Source organism: Bombina bombina, chromosome 2 (genome assembly GCF_027579735.1).
Source record: "Bombina bombina isolate aBomBom1 chromosome 2, aBomBom1.pri, whole genome shotgun sequence".
NCBI classification, from domain to species: Eukaryota; Metazoa; Chordata; class Amphibia; order Anura; family Bombinatoridae; genus Bombina; species Bombina bombina.
The window spans coordinates 290,985,769-291,004,762 of record NC_069500.1 but is presented as its reverse complement, the minus strand read 5'-3'; the positions used below and the strand labels follow the sequence as shown (position 1 = coordinate 291,004,762).

General features: G+C 40.8%; 1 protein-coding gene across 2 annotated transcripts in view; it reads right to left on the bottom strand.

Annotated features, from left to right (window-relative positions):
* The window catches only part of HSD17B4 (hydroxysteroid 17-beta dehydrogenase 4), a 790,821-nt gene that overhangs the window by 312,841 nt on the left and 458,986 nt on the right, over positions 1 to 18,994 (bottom strand). The window lies entirely within an intron of this gene.

Genomic DNA, 18,994 nt, shown 5'->3' with positions numbered 1-18,994 from the left:
TAATTGCAGCGGTCTGAGATGAAGGCGCGCAAATGGCACTATGTCCATTGCTGCTACCATTAAGCCGATTACCTCCATACACTGAGCTACCGAAGAGCGCGGAATGGAGTGAAGAACACGGCAAGCATTTAGAAGTTTTGATAACCTGGACTCCGTCAGGTAAATTTTCATTTCTACAGAATCTATAAGAGTCCCTAAGAAGGAGACTCTTGTGAGTGGGGATAGAGAACTCTTTTCCTCGTTCACTTTCCACCCGTGCGACCTCAGAAATGCCAGAACTATCTCTGTATGAGACTTGGCAACTTGAAAGCTTGACGCCTGTATCAGGATGTCGTCTAGACACGGAGCCACCGCTATGCCTCGCGGTCTTAGAACCGCCAGAAGTGAGCCCAGAACCTTTGTAAAGATTCTCGGGGCTGTAGCCAACCCGAAGGGAAGAGCTACAATTGGTAATGCCTGTCTAGAAAGGCAAACCTTAGAAACCGATGATGATCTTTGTGAATCGGTATGTGAAGGTAGGCATCCTTTAAGTCCACTGTGGTCATGTACTGACCTTCTTGGATCATGGGTAGGATGGTCCGAATAGTTTCCATTTTGAAAGATGGAACTCTGAGGAATTTGTTTAAGATCTTTAGATCCAAAATTGGTCTGAAGGTTCCCTCTTTTTTGGGAACCACAGATTCGAATAAACCCTGTCCTTGTTCCGTCCGCGGAACTGGATGGATCACTCCCATAACTAGGAGGTCTTGCACACAGCGTAGGAATGCCTCTTTCTTTATCTGATTTGCAGATAGCCTTGAAAGTTGAAATCTCCCTTGTGGAGGGGAAGCTTTGAAGTCCAGAAGATATCCCTGAGATATGATCTCCAACGCCCAGGGATCCTGAACATCTCTTTCCCACGCCTGGGCGAAGAGAGAAAGTCTGCCCCCTACTAGATCCGGATAGGGGGCCGTTCCTTCATGCTGTCTTAGAGGCAGCAGCAGGCTTTCTGGCCTGCTTGCCTTTGTTCCAGGACTGGTTAGGTTTCCAGGCCTGCTTAGATTTAGCAAAAATTCCCTCTTGTTTTGAAGCGGAGGAAGTTGATGCTGCACCTGCCTTGAAATTTCGAAAGGCACGAAAATTAGACTGTTTGGCCTTTGCTTTGGCCCTGTCCTGAGGAAGGGTGTGACCCTTACCTCCAGTAATGTCAGCAATAATTTCCTTCAAACCAGGCCCGAATAAGGTCTGCCCCTTGAAAGGAATGTTGAGTAATTTAGACTTCGAAGTCACGTCAGCTGACCAGGATTTAAGCCATAGCGCCCTACGCGCTTGGATGGCGAATCCGGAATTCTTAGCCGTTAGTTTAGTCAAATGAACAATGGCATCAGAAACAAATGAGTTAGCTAGCTTTAAGTGTTCTAAGCTTGTCAATAATTTCAGTCAATGGAGCTGTATGGATGGCCTCTTCCAGGGCCTCAAACCAGAATGCCGCCGCGGCCGTGACAGGCGCAATGCATGCAAGGGGTTGTAAAATAAAACCTTGTTGAATAAACATTTTCTTAAGGTAACCCTCCAATTTTTTATCCATTGGATCTGAAAAAGCACAACTGTCCTCAACCGGGATAGTAGTACGCTTTGCTAAAGTAGAAACTGCTCCCTCCACCTTAGGGACCGTCTGCCATAAGTCCCGTGTAGTGGCGTCTATTGGAAATTTTTTTCTAAATATAGGAGGTGGGGAAAAAGGCACACCCGGTCTATCCCACTCCTTGCTAATAATTTCTGTAAGCCTTTTAGGTATAGGAAAAACATCAGTACACACCAGCCTACACAATTCCTCTGGTACTGCAACTGTGTTACAGTCATTCAGAGCAGCTAATACCTCCCCAAGCAACACACGGAGGTTCTCAAGCTTAAATTTAAAATTAGAAATCTCTGAATCAGGATTCCCCGAATCAGAGATGTCACCCACAGACTGAAGCTCTCCGTCCTCATGATCTGCATATTGTGACGCAGGATCAGACATGGCCCTTACAGCATCTGCGCGCTCTGTATATCTCCTAACCCCAGAGCAATCGCGCTTGCCTCTTAATTCAGGCAACCTGGATAATACCTCTGACAGGGTATTAGTCATGATTGCAGCCATGTCCTGCAAGGTAATCGCTATGGGCGTCCCTGATGTAATTGGCGCCATATTAGCGTGCATCCCCTGAGCGGGAGGCGAAGGGTCTGACACGTGGGGAGAGTTAGTCGGCATAACTTCCCCCTCGTCAGAATCTTCTGGTGATATTTCTTTTATAGTAAAGACTGATCTTTACTGTTTAAGGTGAAATCAATACATTTAGTACACATTCTCCTATGGGGCTCCACCATGGCTTTCAAACATAATGAACAAGTAGTTTCCTCTGTGTCAGACATGTTTAAACAGACTAGCAATGAGACTAGCAAGCTTGGAAAACACTTTAAACAAGTTTACAAGCAATATAAAAAATGTTACTGCACCTTTAAGAAACACAAATTTGAAATAACAATGAAAAAAGGCAGTTACACTAACAAAATTTTTACAGTGTATGTAACAAGTTAGCAGAGCATTGCACGCAAATGGATGATTAACCCCTTAATACCCAAAAAATAATAAAAGACAAAAACGTTTTTTTTTCTTCAAACAGTCACAACTGCCACAGCTCTACTGTGGCTTTTTACCTCCCTCAAAAACGACTTTGAAGCCTTTTGAGCCCTCCAGAGATGTCCTGGATCATGCAGGAAGAAGCTGGATGTCTGTGTCTGTAATTTTTGCTGTGCAAAAAAACGGCAAAATAGGCGCCTCCCACTCATATTACAACAGTGGAAAGCCTAAGGAAACTGTTTCTAGGCCAAATTCAAGCCAGCCATGTGGAAAAAAACTAGGCCCCAATAAATTTTATCACCAAACACATATAAAAACGATTAAACATGCCAGCAAATGTTTTATATTACATTTTTATAAGAGTATGCATCTCTATTAATAAGCCTGATATCAGTAGCTATCACTGCATTTACGGCTTTACTTACATTAGTTCGGTATCAGCAGCATTTTCTAGCAAATTCCATCCCTAGAAAAATATTAACTGCACATACCTTATTGCAGGAAAACCTGCACGCCATTCCCTCACTCCTCAGAATATGTGAGAACAGCCATGGATCTTAGTTACTTCTGCTAAGATCATAGAAAACGCAGGCAGATTCTTCTTCTAAATACTGCCTGAGATAAACAGTACACTCCGGCACCATTTAAAAATAACAAACTTTTGATTGAAGAATAAACTAAGTATAAAACACCACACTCCTCTTACGACCTCCATCTTGGTTGAGGCTTGCAAGAGAATGACTGGATATGACAGTTAGGGGAGGAGCTATATAGCAGCTCTGCTGTGGGTGATCCTCTTGCAACTTCCTGTTGGGAAGGAGAATATCCCATAAGTAATGGATGATCCGTGGACTGGATACACTTAACAAGATAAATGGTGTTGTAGGCTAGTTTGTATCTCCAATTCCCATTTATTGATTGCAGGTAGAATCCCCTTAGAAGCATGCATTTTTAAATTTGTAGGCTTAACAGTATCGTTGTAGCTGATACTACACATTAACCCAGTCCCCTGGGGGGGGGATGCGCAGCAGCCCAGGCTCCATGGACCGCCAGTCACCTTGAGTAAGCGTCAGCCGTGTGGCCTAAAGAGCATAGGCAAGGTAGTTGGGCTTGAGTTTTGCCTCCAGGCACTTTGGTATCTTGCTTGGTGTATCTTAGATGCAAAAGCACTAAATATATAACTTTTCCCACTAAAAAACAAATAAATACCTAAAATAAACCAAATTGGAGTCAGGAGCTCCTCCAAGACATGACCTGCCACTTCAGCTGTAGGCTCCGCCCCAATATATATCTTTTTATATAAAGGAACATTATTGAATGCTGGCTGCTAGTCCAGAGTGAGTTAGCTGGGCAATTTGGAAAGTCCAGCATATGTATAGACACCATTTTTTTGGTGGTATTTAAAATATAAGTACCTATTTAAATGGGAGTTTATATTCATATAAAGCATTTCACAGGATATGCTATGAGGTACCCCCATTTATGTTTTACAGATTTTGAGAGTTTGATAGGCTTGATCCACAGCTGATTATAAGGTAGAGCATCCAAGAACCTAAGAAAAAGAAAATCTACAAGATTCAAATATTGTTTTTCTCCAAGTATTTATATTGACTGTTTTATATTAAAGAATATCTAGACAATTGTTTGTCATGTATGATTTGTATAGATCACTTTCACATTTATATCCCAATCAGTGAGTGGATTCTGTTATAGGGGGAAGCCAAGGTGATATATAAGCAGAATAATAAAAACAAAATGTATGCCTACCTGATAAATTAATTTCTTTGAAGGTGCTGTGAGTAAATGATCCATTACTCTTTGGAATTCAACTCCTGGTCAGAAGAAGATTGAGAAGGGACTCTGAATTTTCTTCCGCTAGACAAAAAGATGGTGTCTGTACCAAGATATCGTCCAGGTAAGGCGCTACTGCAATACCTTGTGTTCTGGCAAGGGCTAGAAGAGCCCCCAGAACCTTCAAAAATATCCTTGGAGCAGTAGCTAGTCCAAAGAGAAGAGCTATGAACTGGAAGTGCTGGTCCAGAAAGGCAAACCTCCGAAACTGAAAATGTTCCCTGTGTATCAGGATGTATCAGGTAAGCATCCTTCAGGTCTAATGTGGTCATAAACTGTCCTTCCTGAACCAGAGGAAGAATTGACCATATTGTCTCCATCTTGTAAGAGGGAATGCTCAGAAACTTGTTTAGGCACTTTAGGTCCAGAATTGGACAAAACGTTCCCTCCTTCTTTGGAGCCAGGAAAAGGTTTGAATAAAACCCCAAACCTCTTTCTGCTGTAGGTACCGGGACAATTACTCCTACAGAGGAGAGACCCCGTACGAAACCTAAGAAGGCAGCCCTCTTTTCTGGTCTTGTAGACAGACTGGAGAGAAGGAATTAGCCCCTGGGCGGATGAGACTTGAATCCTATCCTGTATCCCTGATTCAACCTCCAGGACCCAAGGATCCTGTACATCCTGGAACCAAGCGTCTGAAAAAAAGAAACAGACTGCCCCTTACTCGATCCGATCCCGAATCGGTGGCAGCCCCTTCATGCCGATTTGTTCCTGGCTGGCTTCTTAGTCTATTAGGACTTATTCCAGGACTGAGCCGGCTTCCAAGTACTCTTGGGCTGCTCGGACTTGGAGGAAGATTGCTATTGTTGTGATTTGTCAGAACGAAAGGAACGAAAATAAAATAATTGCCATCCCTTAGGCCTATTTTCTTATCCTGCGGTAGGAAAGTACCCGTCCCTCTAGTAACAGTGGAAATAATGGAGTCCAGCCCTGGACCGAATAAAATCTTCCCCTTGAATGGAAGAGAAAGGAGTCTGGATTTAGAAGTCATATTCACAGACCAAGACTTCAACCAGAGAGACCGGCGGGCTAGGACCGCATAACCAGAAGCCTTTGTATTTATGCGAATAATCTGCATATTCTGACGAAGTAGGAAGACGTCCTACGAAACGCGTTAGTCCCCGCCCACCGTCTTTACGCCACGCCGTACACATCAGCTGAAGGAGAGCCGGCTTTATTCATCCTGACAGTTTGGTGTAGTATGAGCTTTTGGCGATAATTTCAATATTTGTTGTGAACGATACTTGCACTTTCTACAGTGTATTTAACAGTACTCTTTTGCTACTGACTGAACATTGGAACTTTTAAAAGGATTGTTCTTACGCTGGATTAAACAGATCGTTAAGGAACCTTTGAGTGTCATACGTTTGCTGTGTTTTTACATACCTCATATGTTTGAGGGTCTTGAGTGTGAGTGTTTTATTGTGAATACCATAATAAATTACCATTTGTACATACAGTCTGCATTTAGAGGTGTTTGCGCCTCCCTCTTTCTTTTCTGATTTTAAGAATGGCTAGGTATATCAACAGTAGGTTGTTTGTCAAAGACCCTTTTGCGCTTACTTGGAGGAAGCATGGTTGCCAACATCTCAGACATAGTGGACCGCACTAATTCTTTAAATCCTGTAACAAAATCTGAAGAACTCCCCTGTACAGTACAAACAGAAGGACAGAGGGCCCGATGAAAAGGACTTTGGGCTGGTGAGAATATTAAATAATGTTTGAATCTTACACAACTAATAACTGAACTATTCACACAAAAAAACACAGGATATTATTGTTAAGGTGCATCAAAAATCATAACAAAATTCTTCATCATAAACAAAACTTTATAAAAAACGTAAAAATTAAATGTAAATCATGCATGAATAAATTGTATTAAATATGCACAGCGTAAATCATAATTTAAGTAGACTGGGTGCACAAAAAACACACAGAAATGTATACTTATAAGTACAAAATACAAAGCGTAGTTTTTACTTGAAATGGGCTGAACATGGGCGTTCATGAAATTGTCTCTCTAATCCCAGCGTAATTCTATAAAGATTATTGTACTACAGATCTGACAGTTTTTTCTCACCAACTAAAAGGTGGCAAACTTTTCTCAAAACACTTATAACCCAGAAAAACATGCATATAAAAATATAGGCGAATGTAAGATGTTATGCGCAGAAAACACAATTTATGCTTACCTGATAAATTTATTTCTCTTGTGGTGTATCCAGTCCACGGATCATCCATTACTTGTGGGATATTCTTATTCCCAACAGGAAGTTGCAAGAGGACACCCACAGCAGAGCTGTTATATAGCTCCTCCCCTAACTGCCATATCCAGTCATTTGACCGAAAACACGCAGAGAAAGGAGAAACCATAGGGTGCAGTGGTGACTGTAGTTTAAATGAAAAAATTACCTGCCTTAAAATGACAGGGTGGGCCGTGGACTGGATACACCACAAGAGAAATAAATTTATCAGGTAAGCATAAATTGTGTTTTCTCTTGTAAGGTGTATCCAGTCCACGGATCATCCATTACTTGTGGGATACCAATACCAAAGCTAAAGTACACGGATGAAGGGAGGGACAAGGCAGGTACTTAAACGGAAGGTACCACTGCCTGTAAAACCTTTCTCCCAAAAATAGCCTCCAAAGAAGCAAAAGTATCAAATTTGTAGAATTTGGAAAAAGTATGAAGCGAAGACCAAGTCGCCGCCTTGCAAATCTGTTCAACAGAAGCCTCATTTTTAAAGGCCCAAGTTGAAGCCACAGCTCTAGTAGAATGAGCTGTAATCCTTTCAGGAGGCTGCTGTCCAGCAGTCTCATAGGCTAAGCGGATTATGCTTCTTAGCCAAAAAGAAAGAGAGGTTGCCGAAGCCTTTTGACCTCTCCTCTGTCCAGAGTAGACAACAAACAAAGAAGATGTTTGACGAAAATCTTTAGTAGCTTGTAAGTAAAACTTACACGAACCGCGTCCAGATTGTGTAATAGACGTTCCTTCTTTGAAGAAGGATTAGGACACAAGGATGGAACAACAATCTCTTGATTGATATTCTTGTTAGATACCACCTTAGGTAAAAACCCAGGTTTGGTACGCAGGACTACCTTATCCGTATGGAAGATCCGATAAGGAGAATCACATTGTAAAGCAGATAACTCGGAGACTCTACGAGCCGAGGAAATAGCTACTAAAAAAAAGAACTTTCCAAGATAAAAGTTTGATATCTATGGAATGAAGAGGTTCAAACGGAACTCCTTGAAGAACCTTAAGAACCAAATTTAAGCTCCATGGGGGAGCAACAGGTTTAAACACAGGCTTGATTCTAACCAAAGCCTGACAAAATGCCTGAACGTCTGGAACATCTGCCAGACGCTTGTGCAAAAGAATAGACAGAGCAGAAATCTGTCCTTTTAAGGAACTAGCTGACAATCCTTTTTCCAAACCATCTTGAAGAAAGGATAATATTCTGGGAATCCTGACCTTACTCCATGAGTAACCTTTGGATTCACACCAATAAAGATATTTACGCCATATCTTATGGTAAATTTTCCTGGTAACAGGCTTTCGTGCCTGTATTAAGGTATCAATGACTGACTCGGAGAAGCCACGCTTTGATAAAATAAAGCGTTCAATCTCCAGGCAGTCAGTCTCAGAGAAATTAGATTTGGATGGTTGAAAGGACCCTGAAGTAGAAGGTCCTGTCTCAGAGGCAGAGTCCATGGTGGAAAGGATGACATGTCCACCGGATCTGCATACCAGGTCCTGCGTGGCCAGGCAGGCGCTATCAAAATCACCGATGCTCTCTCCTGCTTGACCTTGGCAATCAGTCGAGGGAGCAGAGGAAACGGTGGAAGCTTGGCGTTCTGGCAAGACGCCATGAGATCCAGTTCTGGTTTGCCCCAATGATGAATCAATTGGACAAACACCTCCGGATGGAGTTCCCACTCTCCCGGATGAAAAGTCTGACGACTTAGAAAATCCGCCTCCCAGTTCTCTACACCTGGGATATGGATAGCTGATAGGTGGCAAGAGTGAATCTCTGACCAGCGAATTATCTTTGAGACTTCTAACATCGCTAGGGAACATCTTGTTCCCCCTTGATGGTTGATGTAAGCCACAGTCGTGATGTTGTCCGACTGAAATCTGATGTACCTCAGAGTTGCTAACTGAGGCCAAGCCAGAAGAGCATTGAATATCGCTCTTAGTTCAAGAATATTTATTGGAAGGAGTGTCTCCTCCTGAGTCCACGATCCCTGAGCCTTCAGGGAGTTCCAGACTGCACCCCAACCTAGAAGGCTGGCATCTGTTGTCCAATCTGGCCTGCGAAAGGTCATACCTTTGGACAGATGGACCCGAGAAAGCCACCAGAAAAGAGAATCCCTGGTCTCTTGATCCAGATTTAGTAGAGGGGACAAATCTGTGTAATCCCAGTTCCACTGACTGAGCATGCATAGTTGCAGCGGTCTGAGATGTAAGCTGGCAAACGGCACTATGTCCATTGCCGCTACCATTAAGCCGATTACTTCCATGCACTGAGCCACCGAAGGGCGCGGAATGGAATGAAGAACACGGCAAGAATTTAGAAGCTTTGATAACCTGGACTCCGTCAGGTAAATTTTCATTTCTACAGAATCTATCAGAGTCCCTAGGAAGGAAACTCTTGTGAGTGGGGATAGAGAACTCTTTTCCTCGTTCACTTTCCACCCATGCGATCTCAGAAATGCCAGTACTATTTCCGTATGAGACTTGGCAATTTGGAAGTTTGACGCCTGTATCAGGATGTCGTCTAAATAAGGGGCCACTGATATGCCCCGCGGTCTTAGGACCGCCAGAAGCGACCCCAGAACCTTCGTAAAGATTCTTGGGGCTGTAGCTAATCCAAAAGGAAGGGCTACAAACTGGTAATGACTGTCTAGAAAGGCAAACCTGAGAAACCGATGATGATCTTTGTGTATCGGAATGTGAAGATAAGCATCCTTTAAATCCACTGTAGTCATATATTGACCCTCCTGGATCATAGGTAGGATGGTACGAATAGTCTCCATCTTGAATGATGGAACTCTGAGGAATTTGTTTAAGATCTTTAGATCCAAAATTGGTCTGAAGGTTCCCTCTTTTTTTGGGAACCACAAACAGATTTGAGTAAAAACCCTGTCCCTGTTCCTCCTTTGGAACTGGATGATCACTCCCATAACTAGGTGGTCTCGTACACAGTGTAAGAATGCCTCTCTCTTTATCTGGTTTGCAGAAATTACTGATTCCAATATATAGCCCAAATGCTGACCTTTTATTTGCATGATATAATTTTTTGAGTAAAATGTGCCATTAATAACTAATTTCGTAGGGAAAAAAATATTAAAGGGACAGTCAAGTATAAATTAAACTTTCATTATTCATATAGGACTTTTAATTTTAATTGACAATTTACTTTTATCATCAAATTTGCTTTTTTCTCTTGGTATTCTTGGTTTAAACTAAACATTGGTAGCTCATATGCTAATTTCTAAGCCTTTGAGGGCTGCCTCTTATCACATGCTTTTAAAATCTCTTTTCAACACAAAGAGAAAGAAAGTACACGTGGGCTATATAGATAACACAGTGTTCAGGCACAGAAAGTTATTTAAGATCTAGCACAATACAATGCTAAATTTAAAATAAACGGTAACAGTCATGTGATCAGGGGGCTGGAAGAAGGTTCCTAGATACAAGGTAATCACAGAGGTAAAAAAATATAGGTATATTAATATAACTGTGTTGGTTATGCAAAACTGGGGAATGAGTAATAAAGGGATTATCTATCTTTTAAAACAATAACAGTTCTATGGTTAACTGTCCCTTTAAGCTTTTCAACATGACTACAATATACCCCAAAGTTTCTGAATGAATAGCAATTGCTGATAGAAGCCATTGGCTGCCTGCCACCTTATAGCTACAGTAAGTTCTACATATGGTACTTCCATATCAAGCAATAGATTTTTTGAGTGCATCAGCCCTTCTCATCCGATGGCACACATAAGTTGTATAATCATAGCAATGTATGTAACATTTAAATCATTTGATTGAGGCCAGTTTAGGTACATTTGTGGATTTGTCCTGTTTTGTTGCCACACAGAGGAAATGATCAATAATGTATATTATCATCTGTGTCAACATTAGAAAGCACAGTTGGTATGGCAATGTGTTAGTGCTGACTAATATCTGTATTTCATTAGTTTGAGACAGAACTGAAATATTTCCACTAAAGAAAGTTTTTCTTCATGATTTTCCATAATCATTTAAAAACATTTTACAGTACTGTCATATTTGCTCTCATTACCATAAGAAAACACAATTTCCAAATCTGTCTCTATAAACAATTCTATATAAAAGTATTAAAATCGTAAAACTTCCTATTCAGTATAAAATCTCTGTATGCATAAAACAGTTTTTAACCATACAAATAGCAAATATTTAAAATTCCCTTACAACCACCACATAAATTAACCCTTATTCAAATAAACGTAAAATAACAAAAACACAAATAGTATCAGAGTGGATAAAAAACATAATTTATGCTTACCTGATAAATTTATTTCTCTTGTAGTGTATCCAGTCCACGGATCATCCATTACTTGTGGGATATTCTCCTTCCCAACAGGAAGTTGCAAGAGGATCACCCACAGCAGAGCTGCTATATAGCTCCTCCCCTCACTGCCATATCCAGTCATGCGACCGAAACAAGCCGAGAAAGGAGAAACCATAGGGTGCAGTGGTGACTGTAGTTTAATTAAAATTTAGACCTGCCTTAAAAGGACAGGGCGGGCCGTGGACTGGATACACTACAAGAGAAATAAATTTATCAGGTAAGCATAAATTATGTTTTCTCTTGTTAAGTGTATCCAGTCCACGGATCATCCATTACTTGTGGGATACCAATACCAAAGCTAAAGTACACGGATGATGGGAGGGACAAGGCAGGAACTTAAACGGAAGGAACCACTGCCTGTAGAACCTTTCTCCCAAAAACAGCCTCCGAAGAAGCAAAAGTGTCAAATTTGTAAAATTTTGAAAAGGTGTGAAGCGAAGACCAAGTCGCAGCCTTGCAAATCTGTTCAACAGAGGCCTCATTTTTAAAGGGCCAGGTGGAAGCCACAGCTCTAGTAGAATGAGCTGTAATCCTTTCAGGGGGCTGCTGTCCAGCATTCTCATAGGCTAAACGTATTATGCTCCGAAGCCAAAAGGAGAGAGAGGTTGCCGAAGCTTTTTGACCTCTCCTCTGTCCAGAGTAAACGACAAACAGGGCAGATGTTTGACGAAAATCTTTAGTAGCCTGTAAGTAAAACTTCAAGGCACGGACTACGTCCAGATTATGCAAAAGACGTTCCTTCTTTGAAGAAGGATTAGGACACAATGATGGAACAACAATCTCTTGATTGATATTCCTGTTAGAAACCACCTTAGGTAAAAACCCAGGTTTGGTAGGCAGAACTACCTTGTCTGAATGAAAAATCAGATAAGGAGAATCACAATGTAAGGCAGATAACTCAGAGACTCTTCGAGCCTAGGAAATAGCCATCAAAAACAGAACTTTCCAAGATAAAAGTTTAATATCAATGGAATGAAGGGGTTTAAACGGAACTCCCTGAAGAACTTTAAGAACCAAGTTTAAGCTCCACGGGGGAGCAACAGTTTTAAACACAGGCTTAATCCTAACCAAAGCCTGACAAAATGCCTGGACGTCTGGAACTTCTGCCAGACGCTTGTGCAAAAGAATAGACAGAGAAGAGATCTGTCCTTTTAAAGAACTAGCTGATAAGCCTTTGTCCAAACCCTCTTGGAGAAAGGACAATATCCTAGGAATCCTAACCTTACTCCATGAGTAACTCTTGTATTCACACCAATAAAGATATTTACGCCATATCTTATGGTAGATTTTCCTGGTGACAGGCTTCTGAGCCTGTATTAAGGTATCAATGACTGACTCGGAGAAGCCACACCTTGATAGAATCAAGCGTTCAATCTCCATGCAGTCAGTCTCAGAGAAATTAGATTTGGATGATTGAAAGGACCTTGTATTAGAAGGTCCTGCCTCAGAGGCAGAGTCCATGGTGGAAGAGATGACATGTCCACTAGGTCTGCATACCAGGTCCTGCGTGGCCACGCAGGCGCTATCAGAATCACCAATGCTCTCTCCTGTTTGATTTTGGCAATCAGTCGAGGGAGCAGAGGAAACAATGGAAACACATAGGCCAGGTTGAAGAACCAAGGAGCTGCTAGACCATCTATCAGCGTTGCTCCCGGGTCCCTGGACCTGGATCCGTAACAAGGAAGCTTGACGCCATGAGATCCAGTTCTGGTTTGCCCCAACGATGGACCAGGATGAAAAGTCTGACGACTTAGAAAATCCGTCTCCCAGTTCTCTACGCCTGGGATGTGGATCGCTGACAGGTGGCAAGAGTGAGACTCTGCCCAGCGAATTATCTTTGAGACTTCTAACATCGCTAGGGAACTCCTGGTTCCCCCTTGATGGTTGATGTAAGCCACAGTCGTGATGTTCTCCGACTGAAATCTGATGAACCTCAGTGTTGCTAACTGAGGCCAAGCTAAAAGAGCCTTGAATATTGCTCTTAACTACAGAATATTTATTGGGAGGAGTTTCTCCTCCTGAGTCCACGATCCCTGAGCCTTCAGGGAGTTCCAGACTGCACCCCAACCTAGAAGGCTGGCATCTGTTGTTACAATCGTCCAATCTGGCCTGTGAAAGGTCATACCCTTGGACAGATGGACCCGAGAAAGCCACCAGTTGATCCAGATTTAGTAGAGGGGACAAATCTGAGTAATCCCCATTCCACTGACTTAGCATGCATAATTGCAGCGGTCTGAGATGCAGGCGCGCAAATGGCACTATGTCCATTGCCGCTACCATTAAGCCGATTACTTCCATGCACTGAGCCACTGACGGGCGTGGAATGGAATGAAGGACACGGCAAGCATTTAGAAGTTTTGATAACCTGGACTCCGTCAGGTAAATTTTCATCTCTACAGAATCTATAAGAGTCCCTAGGAAGGAGACTCTTGTGAGTGGTGATAGAGAACTCTTTTCCACATTCACTTTCCACCCATGCGACCTCAGAAACACCAGAACTATCTCTGTATGAGACTTGGCAATTTGAAAGTTTGACGCCTGTATCAGGATGTCGTCTAGATACGGAGCCACCGCTATGCCTCGTGGTCTTAGAACCCCCAGAAGTGAGCCCAGAACCTTTGTAAAAATTCTCGGGGCAGTGGCCAACCCGAAGGGAAGAGCTACAAATTGGTAATGCCTGTCTAGAAAGGCAAACCTTAGGAACCGATGATGATCTTTGTGAATCGGTATGTGAAGGTAGGCATCCTTTAAGTCCACTGTGGTCATGTACTGACCCTCTTAGATAGGATGGTCCAAATAGTTTCCATTTTTAATGATGGAACTCTGAGGAATTTGTTTAAGATCTTTAGATCCAAGATTGGTCTGAAGGTTCCCTCTTTTTTGAAAAAAATCCCTGTCCTTGTTCCGTCCGCGGAACTGGATGGATCACTCCCATTACTAGGAGGTCTTGCACACAGCTTAGGAATGCCTCTTTCTTTATCTGGTTTGCTGATAACCTTGAAAGATGAAATCTCCCTTGTGGAGGAGAAGCTTTGAAGTCCAGAAGATATCCCTGAGATATGATCTCCAACGCCCAGGGATCCTGAACATCTCATGCCCACGCCTGGGCGAAGAGAGAAAGTCTGCCCCCCACTAGATCTGTTTCCGGATAGGGGGCCGTTCCTTCATGCTGTCTTGGGGGCAGCAGCAGGCTTTCTGGCCTGCTTGCCCTTGTTCCAGGACTGGTTAGGTTTCCAGGCCTGTCTGGAATGAGCAACAGTTCCCTCTTGTTTTGAAGTGGAGGAAGTTGATGCTGCTCCTGCCTTGAAATTTCAAAAGGCACGAAAATTAGACTGTTTGGCCTTTGATTTGGCCCTGTCCTGAGGAAGGGTATGACCCTTGCCTCCAGTAATGTCAGCAATAATTTCCTTCAAGCCAGGCCCGAATAAGGTCTGCCCCTTGAAAGGAATGTTGAGTAATTTAGACTTTGAAGTCGCGTCAGCTGACCAGGATTTAAGCCATAGCGCCCTACGCGCCTGGATGGCGAATCCGGAATTCTTAGCCGTTAGTTTAGTCAAATGAACAATGGCATCAGAAACAAATGAGTTAGCTAGCTTAAGCGTTCTAAGCTTGTCAATAATTTCATTCAATGGAGCTGTCTGGATGGCCTCTTCCAGGGCCTCAAACCAGAATGCCGCCGCAGCAGTGACAGGCGCAATGCATGCAAGGGGCTGTAAAATAAAACCTTGTTGAATAAACATTTTCTTAAGGTAACCCTCCAATTTTTTATCCATTGGATCTGAAAAAGCACAACTGTCCTCAACCGGGATAGTGGTACGCTTTGCTAAAGTAGAAACTGCTCCCTCCACCTTAGGGACCATCTGCCATAAGTCCCGTGTAGTGGCGTCTATTGGAAACATTTTTCTAAATATAGGAGGTGGGGAAAAGGGCACACCGGGTCTATCCCACTCCTTGCTAATAATTTCTGTAAGCCTTTTAGGTATAGGAAAAACGTCAGTACACACCGGCACCGCATAGTATCTATCCAGCCTACACAATTTATCTGGAATTGCAACTGTGTTACAGTCATTCAGAGCAGCTAATACCTCCCCAAGCAATACACGGAGGTTCTCAAGCTTAAATTTAAAATTAGAAATCTCTGAATCAGGTTTCCCCGAGTCAGAGATGTCACCCACAGACTGAAGCTCTCCGTACTCATGTTCTGCATACTGTGACGCAGTATCAGACATGGCTCTAACAGCATTTGCGCGCTCTGTATCTCTCCTAACCCCAGAGCTATCGCGCTTGCCTCTTAATTAAGGCAATCTAGATAATACCTCTGACAGGGTATTATTCATGATTGCAGCCATGTCCTGCAAGGTAATCGCTATGGGCGTCCCTGATGTAATTGGCGCCATATTAGCGTGCGTCCCCTGAGCGGGAGGCGAAGGGTCTGACACGTGGGGAGAGTTAGTCGGCATAACTTCCCCCTCGACAGAACCCTCTGGTAATAATTCTTTTATAGATAAAGACTGATCTTTACTGTTTAAGGTGAAATCAATACATTTAGTACACATTCTACTATGGGGCTCCACCATGGCTTTCAAACATAATGAACAAGTAGGTTCCTCTGTGTCAGACATGTTTAAACAGACTAGCAATGAGACTAGCAAGCTTGGAAAACACTTTAAAACAAGTTTACAAGCAATATAAAAAACGTTACTGCGCCTTTAAGAAACACAAATTTTCCCAAATTTTGAAATAACAGTGAAAAAATGCAGTTACATTAACAAAAATTTTTACAGTGTATGTAATAAGTTAGCAGAACATTGCACCCACTTGCAAATGTATGATTAACCCCTTAATACCAAAAACGGAATAACAAATGACAAAAACGTTTTTTAAACAGTCACAACCACTGCCACAGCTCTACTGTGGCTTTTTACCTCCCTCAATACGACTTTTGAAGCCTTTTGAGCCCTTCAGAGAAGTCCTGGATCATGCAGGAAGAAGCTGGATGTCTGTGTCTGTAATTTTTGCTGTGCAAAAAAACGCCAAAATAGGCCCCTCCCACTCATATTACAACAGTGGGAAGCCTCAGGGAACTGTTTCTAGGCAAAATTCAAGCCAGCCATGTGGAAAAAACTAGGCCCCAATAAATTTTATCACCAAACATATGTAAAAAACGATTAAACATGCCAGCAAACGTTTTAAAATACACTTTTATAAGAGTATGTATTTCTATTAATAAGCCTGATACCAGTCGCTATCACTGCATTTAAGGCTTTACTTACATTACTTCGGTATCAGCAGCATTTTCTAGCAAATTCCATCCATAGAAAAATATTTTAACTGCACATACCTTATTACAGGAAAACCTGCACGCTATTCCCCCTCTGAAGTTATCTCACTCCTCAGAATATGTGAGAACAGCAAAGGATCTTAGTTACTTCTGCTAAGATTATAAAAAACGCAGGCAGATTCTTCTTCTAAATACTGCCTGAGATAAACAGTACACTCCGGTACCATTTAAAAATAACAAACTTTTGATTGAAGAAATAAACTAAGTATAAAACACCACAGTCCTCTTACGACCTCCATCTTAGTTGAGAGTTGCAAGAGAATGACTGGGTATGGCAGAGAGGGGAGGAGCTATATAGCAGCTCTGCTGTGGGTGATCCTCTTGCAACTTCCTGTTGGGAAGGAGAATATCCCACAAGTAATGGATGATCCGTGGACTGGATACACTTAACAAGAGAAATCAATAATAAAAATCTTTTTTTTTATTATTATTATTATGTAAGATAATATTTCTTTTATTTAAATAGGATTTTTTTTTAATAAAATGTTTTTTGAGAAAAAAAAAAATCTAAATTAATTCTATTTCTGTCAAATTATTTTGGGCATTTTTTCTATCCTGAAGATATTTTCACATATAGGGACAGATTATAAGTTGGGTGCAAAATATTGCAAATGTGCTTTGGTATTTCAGGTAAGGCGCAATGCAAACACCCCACAACCGGCTACTTTTAGCCCCCAAAAACTGCTAAGTGCAGTTATTTTATTTTTTTAAATGTTACTTTTTAATCTCTGATTAATTGTATTAGCACTAAAATGCTACCGCAAGCTTGCGGTACCAATAACCAGCCACTTGTAATGGCTGGTTGTTTATTGCGCGCCCGTTGCAATCTAGCCCATGATTGGTTTTGTAGTTCTCAAAATTGTGAATTTGTGTCTGTAGAAATAGCATGCCCACTCTTTACAGCAAATTTTTTTACAAAATAAACAGAGTTGAGAAAAAGACCTATTAAAAAATTGAGCATAAATTTTTCAGATTTCAGATTTACTTTTATTATCAAATTTGCTTAATTCTCTGGAGATCCTTTGTTGAAGGAAAGCAATGTTCTACTGGAGCCTAGCTAAACACATTGGGTGAGACAGTGACAACCTATGCATGTATGTCAACAATGGATACCAGGAGAATAAAATAAATTAGATAAGAGAAGTAAATTGGAAAATTGTTAAAAATTGCATATTCTTTCTGGATCATGAAAGTTTATTTTGACTTTAATGTCCCTTTAATGCCATTGCTCTCCTGCAAATCTATGTACACAGAATAAACAAATATGGAAAGAAAACTCTTTATCCAAACTGCTTGGGACCCAAAAAGGTTTGGATATCTAAACAGTTGGGAGAGGGGACGGAATTAAGTGTAAACAACAATATCTTATGTCATTTAGGCAATATTTTAATTTCATATTACAGCTTATACATGTAACTAAAGGTAGTTTATATCATTTTTTAATACTTTAGTGACTTACAGGCGGGGAAAATATATATATATATTTTTTTTTTTAAATATTAGTGAAAAAGTTTGGATTTTAGAATAAGTTTGGATTTTTGAATTCCAGATTTGGGAATATTTTCCTGTGCTAAGTTTCAAGAAACTCAATGAATAGAGTATTGTTTGGAGTGAAATAGATCTGCACAAGTGTAAGGGGCAAGTATTAAAAATTACATTTATTGTTATTGTTTTAGTAAAATAAATTTCTTTAGTTAAAATTTTTTATTTAAAAAGCTGAAAAGTTAAACAAATATGAATGAGTAACCTACTAACTGGAGATAGTTCATCTCCCAATAATTTCATTCATTTCAATGATCTATCTATGCATATCTAATGATATATAAACAAATCAGTAATGGTTTGATATAGCTGGAAAATAATCTGAAAAGTTATTATTCTAAAAGTGAAAAACATGATTTAAATTTATTTTAAATCCGTCTGACTGACTACTGATTTAAATAATTATTTAAATCCACCCGAATAGTACTAACAACTTCAGTATTTCATGTGACTTATACACACAAGTGCTATGTTGTTTTCTATTCCCAGGACAGAACAATGACAAATTCAACAAGTTTGAAATGAAATGAGATTTCATAAATTCTTTAATCATTTTTTTTGTAAACCTTCAGATCAGCTTTTCCACATTAGGATAAACAGCTCTCTTAATTGCCAGGCTATACAAATAACCGTACCTTATAACCTTTATCAGAGCTTTCCTGGATAACTGGTGTTTATATTTCTGACATTTTCAAGGAGGTTTTCCTCAAAATACTACAATTTTCTCTGATATGCGAGTACATTTTACATACTGCATATAAACAAAACTCCAGAGGTTGTCTGTAAATCAACACTCATGTTCCTGAAGCCATAAATTTAGGTGGCTCGTCAACTCTACCTAGAAATTAAATATATTGTTCCCATTCACTGTATTGTTCTTTAGTTTTAAAATGATGAATAGAAATTTGCATGTAGCAACAAAACCAATTGAAGGAATCTTTATAAGTAAAACAGTTAGCTCTTAGTGACTTGCATTAATCTAATTATTGGCTTTAACAATTTCTTATCTCTAGGTAATATACATTTAGGTGACACCA